Genomic DNA, 13,598 nt, shown 5'->3' on the forward strand with positions numbered 1-13,598 from the left:
GAACACTCAGCTTTGTTGCTGCTGAAGGAGGCCCCTGGTGGAGGCTGTTTCAGAGGTGGGGTTTCTCTGAGAAAGGTGGTAAGAGGCAAATAGGATGCCCCATCTGGTTTGCCAGAGATGGGGAAAGTTAGTATCCCCAAAACAGCTTCAGCATTCTGGCAAAGCTTTGGAAAACCAGCTACGGTGTAGGACCTTGTTGGCCGCTGGGTAGAAGGAAAACATTGCTGGTCCTGAGGACTGTACTGTTGTTCCAGTGCTATAAAGAACTATCTGAGGCTGGGTAATAAGGAAAAAAAATGCTTAATCGGCATACAGTTCTGTGGGTTGTACAGGCTTCTACATCTGGGGAAACTTTCAATCAGAGTGGAAGGTGAAGGGGAGGCCGGCATGTCTTCACATGGTTGGAAGAGGGGAGAGAGTGAAGGGGAAGGTGCCATGCACCTCCAAACAACCAGATCTCAGGAAAACTATCATGAGGACAGCACTTGGGGGATTGTGCTAAACCATTAGAAACCACCCCCATGAGTCAATCACCTCCCACCAGGGCTCACCTCCAACATAGGGTTAGAGTTCAGCATGAGATTTGGGTGGGGACACACAGCCACACCATGTCAGGCCTCCCATTCTTCTCCTGCACGTGCTTCGCAAATGGTTGTGTCATTGGTTTTTGTTTCTGTTGATACATAATATACGTACATATTTTCAGAGTGCATGTGATACCTTGATTCACCCCTATATTGATGAAATCTGTGTACTTGGGATGTCTTTCACTTTAAATAGTTTCTTTTCCTTGTGCTGGTTATGTTAAGTTATTCTCTCCTAGCTGTTTTGAAATACACAGTAGATGACCCACTGTCATCCCCCTGCTGATTTATCAATAGTAGGTCTCGTGTTCCCATTAGGCTGTGTGTTTGTGCACATTACCAGCCTCTGCCCATCCTGCTTATGAGTGGGCTCTGCTGGGCCCTGTTGACCACCTACTTTTGGCCTCCATGAGATCTGCTCTCAGCTCCTGCTTATGAGTGAGAACATGCGCCGTTTCCTTGCTTGACTCGTTTGCTTAACGTAATGTCCTCCAACTCCATCCATGCTGCCGCGGATGACAGGGCTCTCCGCTGTGTGGTGGAGTATTGCTCCTGTGTGTGTTCGGGCCACGTTCCCTTCCTCTCCTGTTGACGGGCACTCAGGTGATTCCAGACCTTGGCTACTGTGGATGGAAGCTGAGAGCAGTCACTGGCTTTATACTCGGGGGACGTGAGCCACTTTGATGTTCTCAAGCAGCCTATCCCCAAAGCCCTCCGTAGAATGCCGCATTCGTTTGTACTCATGGCTTCTTCCACTAGGATGAACAGCTGGGAAGGGGCTTTGAGTGAATGCTTGGGTTTCTGTCTTTAATTGGTACCCAGCTACACTGGCCAAGTAGGGGTCCCAGTGACCCTGGACACTACCTCACATAAGGTCCAAAGATGCAGTTAGGTTCTTTTTTTAACTTAAAAAAAAAAAATGCTTTTGACCTGGGTAAGCTATGGCATTTTCAGTTAGAGTTTTTCATATTGGAAAGGTGTATATTTTATTTTCTAAGAAGGAAAGAAATCCTGTTAAATACTCTAACCACAGATTAAATCATGTCAAGGAAAGAGGTACTATTTTGGGGGGAAAATTACCCCTTCATGTCAAAGATCAAGGAGATGACTTACATTGTTTAATTGAGTTAATTATGAAATCTTAAGTGGTTTTAAGAAGATGAGCTGTGGATCCTACAAGACATGAGACTGATACTGATTTAATGTTAGTCAGCCCTGACAGAATGTGGCTAATATTTAAAGCTTGCTCCAGTATTGCTTGATAGATTGTAAGTTAATGTAAAGATCTGTTTGACGCTTTTATTTTACAAAATATTATTGAGAAAAAGTTTGACAGCCAAGGAACGGCCTTCAATTTCTTCCTAATTTCTATCACCAGAAAATTTTGTCCTGTTAATTCCAGAATTTACTTTTGGAAAGTTCCCGTAAGTAGAGCAGAGGTATTGGTGGTTGAATGGTGACTTGAATTTAGGTGAAGATCGTTAAATATTTCATAGTCATGTTTGTCTTGGTGGTTTTAGCAATTTTATATTAAACTTAGAACTGTGAGTCAAACCAAATCTGTTCTTTTGCTTTTGTGATACTCCTTTGTATGACTATACTGGTAAAGAATGATAAAATGTGTATTGGGTATTTTTTCTGTGTAGATATTAGGATTTTTAGGGGAACAAATTAATCATTCTTCTAATATACACTGTGCTGTGTGTTAGGTCCTTTGTATATTAGTTGAATCACTATAATGAGGACCACTTGAAAGTCTGTTTCTATAGCAGATCTTTTATATGTTGACTTGTGTTATGCAAAATCCTTCATCCTCTAAGAAGACTAAGCAATGGGTTGGAGGAGAGATTTAATCACCCATTAGGTCTATTCCGAATGCCCAGAATTGAATGCAAGTACTAATTATGTTTTTGAAGTGGTGTGTGTGTGTATGGGTGTGTGTAGTGGACTCCTTTTTAGGTCATGGGAGGGAGGTAAAGCGACGATGAGATTTGCTGATGAACATTTGTGCATATGCTAGTGGAGAAGTCATATGACTTGACTGCACCTGCATACTCTGATTTTGGTTTCGTTAGTGTCCGTAGCCACAAGCCTCAACTGCCTCTGGGACCCACCCTGAGGGGCTGTGGTGAGGGTTATTACAGAGTCATGCGTCTTAGTGAAGGGCACAAACGGCCTTGTGGGCCTACTTTGGCTTTGTTTGAACGTCTAGATTGTTAAACTAAGTTTAACATTTTGAGGATTATAAATTGTGATTCTTGTCTAAGAAGAGGTTTCTGTTGCCTCTGAAGACAGGAGCCCCAATACAGATGGTCCCTGGCTCCCAATTGTTACATTTGTGATTTTTTTTTTCAACCTTGTGATGGTGTGAACTAGTCACACTCAGTGCATTGTTTGGCCCAAGATGGGCTGCCTCTGGATGAACCCGTTGTAAGTTGAAACTATGATGTCAAATGCACTTTCTATTTAGGATATTTTCAGCTTATGCTGGGTTTATTGGAACAGTTTCATCCCATGGTAAGTCAGGGAGCATATGTGCTCATAAAAGTGGAGACGATCTCATAGATACCGTGAGATATAATGTCTCTGATGTTATAGAGATACGATGAAAACAATCAAGTGGGACTTGGAAGCCTTGGAGGGACTCACATGGGCGGCTCCTGGAATGCAATCTTGAGCGCCACTGGCTTCTGGATGTGACATCTGTACCTTCTGCTTAGCCCAGTGTGTTATCGGCTGCTCTCGAGGGCAGAGAGGTCCAGCGTTCCTGTGTTTAGGTATTTGAGCTGCCTTAAGAGGCTAGGTCAATTCTCACTGGTGTCTTCAGGGCTTTGGGCCTTCTGAACAAGCAGGAGGAAGCACGACTTTGTAGAGCTTTGGAAATCTCAACGGACTTCAGGGCCATCCCCTTTGGCAGGAGAGAGCCCCACTGGAGGCGAGCAGGGTGCCGTGCGGGCCTCTGCTGGGCCCAGGCATGTACGGACGTTGTGAGGGCCACAGGACACAGATCGGTCTTGGTTCACAACTGGTGTCGATGGCCACGCAGCATTTCTGCCAGGTACATGAGTGCGGGGACTTGGGTTTTGGGGTGTGCGTCCTGGTTGCCTAGTTGCTTGGAAGACCCCCATTCAGACCCCAGCCTGAGTCACCGTGACAGGCCTCCGGCTTCACACGCCACACGGAAGCCGTGGCGTCGGTCACTGACGTCCACCAGGTGTCAGATGTGCGTGTGTATCTTCCTTGGTCTCGGGATGGGTCTTGTTTTGAGGTTATAGTAAACGTTCTTTACGAGGGGTTTTGGATTTTTTATGTTGTTTGCAAGGAGGCAGCAGGGAGTGCTTGAGCAGTGAGATCCCCTTTCCAACCAATGGAATTTCAGATCCCAGCAGGTAATTAAGGCAGCGGAGCTGTGGGATCACCTTTCCAACCAATGAGAATTCAGATCCCAGGAGGTAATGACGGCAGCGGGGCGGGTGGCAGAACCCTGAACTGTGGCTGTTTCTGGTGTCTTGCCCCGCGGACAGAGCGTGCTGGGGCCTCTGTGGGGTGAGTGGAGCGCATGAGCTGGGTGCTGCTGGGCCCTGGCTGGCTCCCCAGCCCGGGGTTTATGCAGGACTCGTTAGACAACTTGGAACCCAGAAAGCAGCACGAGGAGAACGGGATTGTGCCTTTCTGGATCCTTGGTGCTTCCCAGTCTCAGACACTGAGCAGGCTCTGAGGGGTCTCGCCGGAAAGACTTGCACAGTCGGCCCCCAGGATGGAGTGGGGCTGCAGCGGGTCTTGCAGGAGCTGGAAGTGGGGGTGAGTGTCTCGCAAGCGGGACCTTTCAAATGGGCCCAGCAGGATGCATCCGTGGAAATGGTGGCACCTAACGCAGGGCTGCAGCCAGCAGGACCTGAAAGGCTACAGCGGGCTGTGTTTCTGCTCTCTCTCTCGAGTCTCTGCACGGTTTTCCTTGGTTTTTGTCTGTTTGGAGGACACTTCTCCCTTTCTTACGCTTACCTAGCCTTCTGAGCTGCCTTGTTGAGTATGACAAAGCCCTGAGAAGGCATTTTTATCGCATAATTGTGTTATCCTGGTGGCTGGTTAATGACCTGCAAATGTGGGTGACTCAGTAGCTCTGAGGGTGTTCAATATCCAAGACAGAGGTGGGAAGGAAATGTTCAGGCAGGCCTCAGAGGATCTGTTCTCTGCTTTACACTGGGGCCCTGGTTTGCTGACAGTCTTCACACTCGATCCAAAATGGGGGATAATGAAGTCTCACGGATTCGGCTTCAGCTGAGAGTTGCCTCCAGCACAGTCTTGTGTGAGTAACAGTTTCTTGGTTTGGTGCGAAGGGCGGGCGTCAGTCAGTTGATCTTATTTGTGGTGGTGCTTATGGTGGGTTTTCCGTAAGGAATGTAGACTTTATTAGCTTTGGCAAGGGAATCCTGAGTGACAAATTGGAAGAATGTCTCAGGAAATTCTGGAACCTGCAGTGAATCTGGAATCTGTATGAAATTGAGATTTGGATTCTCACGATTTCCTAATGCTACCCCGAAACCCAGTAGTTGAGACAGTCGTAGAGCTTCGGTTGTGCTGCCCCGGTTCCCCATTTTAAAAGGAACACGTTGCTTTCCTCTAGAATGTTCTGAGCTCTGAGTGCTGCCGGCAGAGTGACCAGCTCTCTGCATCAGAGGGGAAGCCAGGGCTGCGTTCACGGCGTCGCGGCAGCCGGGAGCTGACCCTGGACCTCAGGCACGTGTGATGCTGACCATTTTCTGTAAACTCCAAGGGTGTAGTGGTCTCCTTGGCCGTTTACAGTCTTCTGAAGCTTTTGATGTGTCTGCACTTTGTAGATTTTTCAGAAGTAGACAGCCTTTTCCCATACCCTTGGGCTGAGTTTCGTCAGAGGCTGGTGTGTGGGAAGCACCACACCCACATTCTGACAGGGAAGACTCTGGTGCCCAACTGAGGTCAGAGTGGAAATTTGTTCTTCCTTCCCTCCAGTCTGGTCCAGCTGCTCCCTGCTTGGCCAGAAGAAAATCATGCTTATTCAAGTCGTAGGCAAACCCCCGAAGTCAAACATTTGTCTTTTTTCTTTAATATGCCCATTTAGTTTATATGGAATGATAGCTAGAGAAATGCCTTTTAGGGGAAAATTAATTTCCTTAATTACAGAGAACTTTTTGGATAAAAATCAGGAGGCTATTTTGTAATAAGATCTAGTTAAATACTACAGTGGAAAGCTCCTTATATTTGATCTTACACTTGGGCCCTGTGTGCGTGTCCGCATGCTCGTGCTCATGACGCCAGGCGCAGATGTGAACTACAGGCACAGTACATACTTTCTGGTTGCTTCTTTGAACGTCTTATTGCTTGACCTCTCCGACTCAAATGTTGAGTTATGTTGATTCTGTTCAGAATGTTTATCCCTCCGTCTAGGGTCCAGTCGTCTTTCAGGGAGGAACCGTCTTCCTCATCTCTGTCTCCTACAGTATTGTATATTTAATAGTCAAATATTTATAGGTTACATGGGTGACTGATCTGTTCATTAGGAGGAAAACAATGCCAATTTTCACATCATTATAATGGACTTGTTAAATGATTGTTAGTATAATGAAGTTTCCATGGCAAAAGAGGCTTTGCAGATGTGAGTGTAACGGACAGTGAGATGGGGGAGGACCCTGGGTTGTCCAGGTGGGTCCAGTGTCTTCACATGTGCCTTTTGAGAAGGCAGTACGAGGGTCTGCCTCAGAGGAGGAGACCTGAGGACGAGATAGAGGCCAGAGGGCTGTGGGGGTGAGGGCGAGTGTGGGGCAGGGGCAGGGTCCGGAGGGGTGCAGGGCTGAGGCCGGGGCAGTGGTAGGAGGGGTGTGAGACTGTGAGTCAAGCTGCATCGTGGCTTCTATGAATTGGGAGACTCCAGGCAGGAATACAAGCTACTGACCCCTTGACTTCAGCCCTGGGACTCCTGACTTCCTGGGCTGAGAGGAGGTTTGCATTTGTGGTAATTTGTTGCAGCAGCAATAGGAAGCTAATGCATTGTATCTGTTCTTCACCTCCAAACCTTTGAAAAGTAACCCTGTTGTATTGGCCTTTTGTGTGCCCTAAATTCCAATGAGATGGTTTGTAGGAAATAATGGACACGAACGATGGTAGAACAAAAAGAACAAAAAGTTGGACAGAAGCAGTGTCTTCTGTGGTTCTGTAGTTTGGGTCTGGGAAGTTAGATTTTGGTCAGAGTGTGTGGTCTTGTTCAGCGTATACCTGGAGTACTTGTTCAGAGCTCCTGGGGGAGTGGTCTTTAACACGGTTAGGATTAAAACTCCAAGCACATCAGGGCCAGAGTTCCTGAGTCAGTGTTAGGCGACCTTTGAATAAGAGTTGGCATGTAGAATCTGCCCACTTTACTAGTATGAAGCAACAAAATCTTTTTTTTTTATTTTTTGAGGTGGAGTCTCGTTCTGTCACCCAGACTGGAGTACAGTGGCGAGGCCTCGGCTCACTGCAACCTCCGCCGCCTGTGCTCAAGTGATTCTCCTGCTTCAGCCTCCAAATTGCATGATTTATTTTCCTGTTTTATATACTTAGTATGTGAAAACTCTGCAAACTTTATTAATACAAGTGACATGCCAGAACTTAGGAGAATCTGGCATTTTCCCATGCAAATTAGTAGTGATGTGGAATTCCTGGGCTGGTTTGGTTTTATAAGACATGGGGCAGATTCTTTGCCTAATTTCTGTGGAACTAACAATTGTTAATCACCCAGCACTCTTACCTCCCCCAACAGCTCAGGTGAGGGGGGTGTTACCCCCACTGTCGTGATGAGAGGCAGGAGACTGAGGCTTAGATGAGCAGGTGACACATTACTGTCCAGCCCCACCCACCCTGTAGTTTCCTGCCATGGCTCAGCTGTCTTCCTGCAAGAAAGGACAGACACCCTGGTGCTGGGTAGAATTCCTTGTGAACCCCTTTCCATCCTCCAGGGAGTTCTTGCTTTACAGTGGTGTCTCATGGGGAGTCCTCTGGCCCACTGAGAAGGTGACTCATGTTGTGACATTACTGTCTCTGTCCGGCTGCTGTCGATTGGGTGATTTGTAAAGAGACATTTATTGCTCACAGCTCTGGAAGCTGGAAAGTCCAAGGTCAAGGCAGTCCAAGGTCAAGGCACCTGCAGATCTGGTGCCTCAGGGCCTGTGGCTCACAGACGGCAGCATCTCGCCGGGTCTTGCGTGGCAGCGGTCGTCTCGTCAGAACTCACGTGGTGGAGGAGCAGGAGGGCTCCTCTAGGCCTCCCAAGAAGGACACCAACCCCAGTCCTGAGAGCAGGACGTCCCAAAGGCCCCACCTCTTAATGTATCCCGTCGGAGATGGTTTCAGCATGAGGTTTTGGGGACATTCAGGCCAGAGCCATTGCTCTGCTGTGGTGTTAGGGCTGCATGGCGTCATTACTGCAGCAGAGCCACAGCTTCTTATCTGCATTTGCTGCAGGAGAAAGACACAGGTGCCTGTGCAAGTTGGGGTTCGGTGCAAGAAGTGGAGACCCTCTGGGAATCTTAGCAGGAGGAACTTAAGGGCTTTGAGAACTGACACCTTAGGACTGTAGTTTTCTTCAGACTGTAAAAACCTTGGTGTGTGACAATACTGAACATTGCCTGAGCCCTGTGATCCTGCAAAACAGTGATGGTTAAGACATTCCCCTTCCCCACAACTGCGCCCCCACTTTTACTGCAAGAAGCCCCTTCCCATGTGGCTTAGGCTGACTGGCAGATGACCATTTACCGAGGACAAGACCAGATACAGGCCTTCAAACCCCCCTTCTCTGCCTTATAAGTGATTAGCTAAACTGCCTGTTCCCACTGATCAATCACTTCCCACCTTGAAATGGTTCTTCGTGGTGCAGTTGCGCCTAGGGGGATGGACTTGTCTTTGACTGTCGCCTTCCACAGAGGACAGTTAGGGTGGGCAGGAAAGAATTCTCTGCTACAGGTCTGCATTCCAGGCTGTTTCCAGAAGTGGGAATTCTGGTGCCCTGGAGTGTGGGAATGGATTTCTAGTGTCCCAGCTTCAGGTGGAGTTGAAATTGAGTGAGGCAACCCACCACACCCATCTGGAGCCAGGAACTAGAGCCATTTTTAAAGTGGCAGTTTCTCCATAAGATTACCCAAAAAATGCGCTCAGCACGTTTCTTTCTTTCTCATATGCATTTGGCCATCTAAAATGGGAGTGGTGGTTTTTTGAAGCATGGATGTAGTTTTAAATTTTGAGTATTGTAAACCTTAATGTAGCTTCTTAAAATGTTTGCCTGATTATCTGGAGATTTACTAAACCTTTGGAGTGGTAATAATGAGTTGATCTATATGACTTTGCTTTCTATGATGCAATGAAAGTACTCTAATTAAAACCTCTGCAGTTGGGTCAGCAGGCGATTGGCCAAAACAAATTCTGCTTTTTGGGTTTCTTTAACCAAACAAGGGAGTAGAGTGTAGGCTGAAGTGGCAAATTCATTTCAGAGCACGCCAGAGCCCTCAGTGATTGAGCAGCCTTCTCAGGTGAACGTGTAACGTGCCGTGAGTCTTGGCAAGCCTGGCTACTGATGTGTGCACGTGACACCACAGAGCCACACCTAGGAAGATGTGGTTTCTGTAACAAGCTTTGGAAAACCAAAGTTCAACTAAATTATCCAACTTTGTTACAGAAAAAGCTTAGACCAGATGGCCAAAGACCTGATTGTTTCATGGTTGAGACATGGTTATAAAATTGCCCTTACTTGGTGCCAATCAGTGTTGGTCCACAGTGATACTCCTCCAACCTCACTGAATAGTTTGGAGACTGATATGAGACTGTGAAAATCTCCTTAAGGTGAAAAGGTCTCTGGGGCACCTGGGAATATCTGCACACCCGTGGCCATTCCCCTATAAGATGGAAAGGACGGCTGGGTCACGCGGGAGCATCCGCACACCCGTGGCCGTCCTCTTTAAGACGGAAAGGGCTGCTGGGGTGCCCCGCAATATCTGCACACCCGCGGCCATTGTGGCTGTCCCCCTTTCTGCTCAGTCACCTCTGTGTTCCTGCATTCAGGCTTTGGGACACTCATGAACAGCTCATCCCCTGGGCTGGTGAGGAAAGAGTGGGAGGTTGTTCTGAGGCTCTGTCACTGTCTGCCCTGTCATGAGCTGGGCAAGGCAGTGGCAGTGACCCTGGAGGAGTCTGGTCAGTGAGGGCTCCGGCAGGAAGTGCTGAGGCTTGAGGTGGCTCTGCCAGTCGTAACCAAATGTCTTCCCTTTTATTTCCATGATTCCTTCTAGTTCTGCACCTTGCCCTGCAGAGTCTCTGTGTGTCTATAAATACACATGAGTTACGATACAGGTGTCTCTTTCCCCTCTGTCTGCGGCTGGGCCCAGGGAGTGAAGTGCAAGACCCCCTTACTGCTGGATGCCCGCCAGCACGAGGCACTGCCTGCCCTGCTGACGAATGCCTACAGCGAGTCCTGGATGCCTCCTCCTGAGCACCTGGCCTGTTGACGGTGTATACGGGAGACAACGGAGCTCCCCTTGCCCCATCCTGAGCAGAGACTGGGGAGGCGGCGGCAGCACTGCCCCCGTGGTGCATCCTTGGTGCATGGAGGAAAGTCTGTTTAGCCGGGCGAGGTGGCGGGCGCCTGTAGTCCCAGCTATTCGGGAGGCTGAGGCAGGAGAATTGCGTAAGCCCGGGAGGCGGAGCTTGCAGTGAGCTGAGATCCGGCCACTGCACTCCAGCCTGGGCGACAGAGTGAGACTCTGTCTCAAAAAAAAAAAAAACAAAAAAAACACAGCCCATCCTCTCAAAAGCAGGGTGACAACCACATTTACTTCTGGAATCTTAAAAAAGGGCCTGTCTCTTTGAGAGAAGAACGTGGCTTGTATGTGTGTACCTCCTTTTTTTTTTTTTTTGAGACAGTTTCCCTCTGTCACCCAGGCTGGAGTGCGGTGGTGCAATCTCAGCTCACTGCAAGCTCTGCCTCCCGGGTTCATGCAATTCTCCAGCCTCAGCCTCCCAAGTAGCTGGGACTACAGGCACCCGCCACCACGCCTGGCTAATTGTTTGTATTTTTAGTAAAGACGGGGTTTCACCGTGTTAGCCAGGATGGTCTCGGTTTCCTGATCTCGTGATCTGTCCACTTCGGCCTCCCAAAGTGCTGGGATCATAGGTGTGAGCCACCGCGCTGGGCCGTATGTGTGTACCTCTTTACAAGTCTTGCACGATCTTTGCATTGAAAAATTATTGAAAACTTTAAGGATGTAACTGACAAGAACTTTATAGGTTTCTCCAAGTAAAAATTTGGAAAAGTTAAGTGAACCCATAATGTGTTTTATTCCTATGAGTCCCACACTTGGATTTTTAAATGTGGGCAAAACATCTGTATGTTCTTCAGCCTGATTTCCGTGGAATCGTGAATGAAACGTGCTGAAGTTAGCGTGCGGATTTTGTTATGTGGCGGTGACAAGTGGGGCTGGTCATTAAACAACTGGAGGGATCCCTGTCCTTTCTGTGCTCCTGTTGGACACTAGGCACGTGCTTGGGTGTTTTCTGTGTGTGTGGACAAGATGAGGACAGAATTTCCAGATTCACACGGTGGTATCTTCTCCCTTTTCTGTTAAAAAGGGGCTTCTGCTGCTTCTACATAGACCAAGTGTTTCTTTCTCTCGCCTGTCTACATAAACGCTGTTTAACAAAAACCGTATTGTAGACATGTGAAGCTGAATTCCACATGATCAAGCAGATAGAGATGACTGAGTATACTGTTTTGTGGAAGGAAGGTTTAAAATGATTTTTAGCTTTTTCCCTGAAATAGGGAATACTTTTAACTTTTTCCCTGAGATAGGGAATAATGAAATGGGAAAATAATTAAATTTTCCCATATAATTGTTAGATTATATTTAATTATTAGATTATTCATGTATTGCAAGGGAAAAAGGAACTAGATCACCCCATGTACCCAAATGAAAATTTAAAGGGTATGGGCGAGTTCATTTGAACTCCTTTAATTTGTTTTTGTTTTTGACAGTCTCACTCTGTTTCTCAGGCTGGGTGCAGTACTGCAATGACAGCTCACTGCAACCCCAACCTTCTAGGCTCAAGTGATTCTCCTGCCTCAGCCTCCCCAACTGCTGGGATTTACAGGCGTTAACCACCACACACAGCTTATCACCTCTTGGAGACTAGCTATGAGTTTGGGCATTCACTGAACTATATTTTGGTTAATTCTCAAAGTTTGTCACTGTTTATCTTTAATTTGCTAAAAATCTACATGTATTGTAAAATGCGTTACATTTCCTTAGCATTCACAGATTCCCTGTTAGTGGGGCAGAGACGCAGAAGGGCAGAAGGCATTCGGACATCATCAGGTTTGCAGTTGAGTGCTTTCCCCGAACACACTGGAGCTCTGGGCTCTGTGGTCCCACGGGGGTCCTCTGTCCACTGAGGGGGCCGGGTTACCTGGAAGGTCCCTCCAGCCTCTGCAATTTTGCCCTTTTCAGGTTAACATCTCATCGTTGTCCTGGACAGCACTGCCTTTCGTTCACTGATCCATGAGTGAACAGCTGGTCAGTGGCCAGTGCTGCTTCCTTCAGCTGGGAGGTGGTGATGTGATAACACTTCCGTGGAATTTGGTTCTTGGTGTATTAAGGGTTCAGTTGTATGTTTCTTTTTAATCTGCACCTCTGAATTGGTCTTTTGATTGCAAAGAGATTGCTTACTGGATTTGTTTCTGAATATTTGGTGGATAACAGGAGAACCTTGCTTATCTGTGTGTTCATTTAATGTGTTTTTGCCAGGCATTTATATGGTTGTGTTAGCCCTCAGCCCACTTTCTGTGTGTGGTGGAGTCATTGAAATCATTTATGTGAAGTCTCTCTTCTATTAAGGCCAGAGGACGTGGGGTGGTGTCTCCCTAAACGAGGGGGAAATGGCATTGTTCTGCCCTCCTCCCTGGGAACGCTGGTGTTTCCAGGTCTCTGAACTTGGCTCCCACACTGGGAGAGTGGCTGTGGCTTCTGGAGCCCGTTTTGGGCGGGACTGACTCCTTCATTTGCTTTATTCCCCACCGTCTTTGCTGCTTTGTGACGCAGGGATGAGGGAGTTGGGCCCGGGGGCCTTGCCTGTGCCTGAAGGGCCCGATGCAGAAAACTCCTGGTGGGAAGGATGTTCCTTGAGGGCAGCTTTTGGAGTCTTTTCCTACTTTTAACTAAGAAGCAGCTATTCACATGGTTCTATTCTGCTGGTGTGTTTCAAAATAATTGGTGTAGAGTTGTGAAGATGTCCGAGACACCCATGATCCAGTCCGGGCCAGTGCCGGGCATTGTGCTCAGATGCCTTCAGACCGCATTCACATGCCAAAGATTCTTGCTTGGTTATTCTCAAACTTATGAGAATCTAAAACGCGAGCCACAGTATGGATTTTCTCTTGAGCCCCCATGACTTTGCCTTGTATTTTGGGCATGAATGACTTCATCAAGGGGAAAGAATTTGAGGAAGGAGCCTCTGAGGCTAGGAGGGGGTGGGAAGGGGCGGGGGGAAGAGGAGGGAAAAGGAGCTATAGAGGGAGGAACCAGGCTGGGGCTGGGGCGTCTCCCCATGATGCTCCCCCACCCCTGGCGCGAGGCCCCAGGGACTGACTGATTTTCCCACAGGAAATGTGTATGATTGCGTGTCTGTTTTGTGGGCTGGCCATTTGGATTGAGGGAATGTCTGTGTTGCGATTCCTTATTGATTGGAAGGTTGGAAAGGTTTGTGCTCAATACAGGGGTCTCTTGGTGCGATGGGAAATGTGATCGCAGCTGCCTTCTGGGTGGGGAGAGCCCTCGAGGCCATCAGTGGTGGCCGGTGTCGGCCTTCGCTTCCCTGGGTGAGCTGCCCTCAGGGTGGGAAGGGAGGTCCTCGGTGGTGGCCGCTGTTGGCCTTCGCCTCCCTGGGTGAGTGCTGCTCCATCCCCGGCTCTCCGACTCCTTGCCTGGCACCTTCCTCGTTGGAGGCCGTGATCCATCAACTTTG

General features: G+C 48.1%; 1 protein-coding gene across 4 annotated transcripts in view; it reads left to right on the forward strand.

The window, feature by feature from the left end:
- LOC112425993 (endoplasmic reticulum membrane-associated RNA degradation protein-like) overlaps positions 1–13,598 on the forward strand; it is an 82,466-nt gene that overhangs the window by 27,430 nt on the left and 41,438 nt on the right. The window contains exon 1 of one of the 4 annotated variants that reach the window (XR_011618498.1): positions 3,526–3,642. The exons of the other annotated variants lie outside the window; for them this stretch is intronic. The gene's annotated coding sequence lies outside the window, so the exon portion shown is untranslated. Of the gene's footprint in view, positions 1–3,525; positions 3,643–13,598 lie in introns of those variants that run through there. 4 annotated transcript variants of the gene reach the window in all.

This window comes from Macaca nemestrina, chromosome Y (genome assembly GCF_043159975.1).
Source record: "Macaca nemestrina isolate mMacNem1 chromosome Y, mMacNem.hap1, whole genome shotgun sequence".
NCBI lineage: Eukaryota > Metazoa > Chordata > Mammalia > Primates > Cercopithecidae > Macaca > Macaca nemestrina.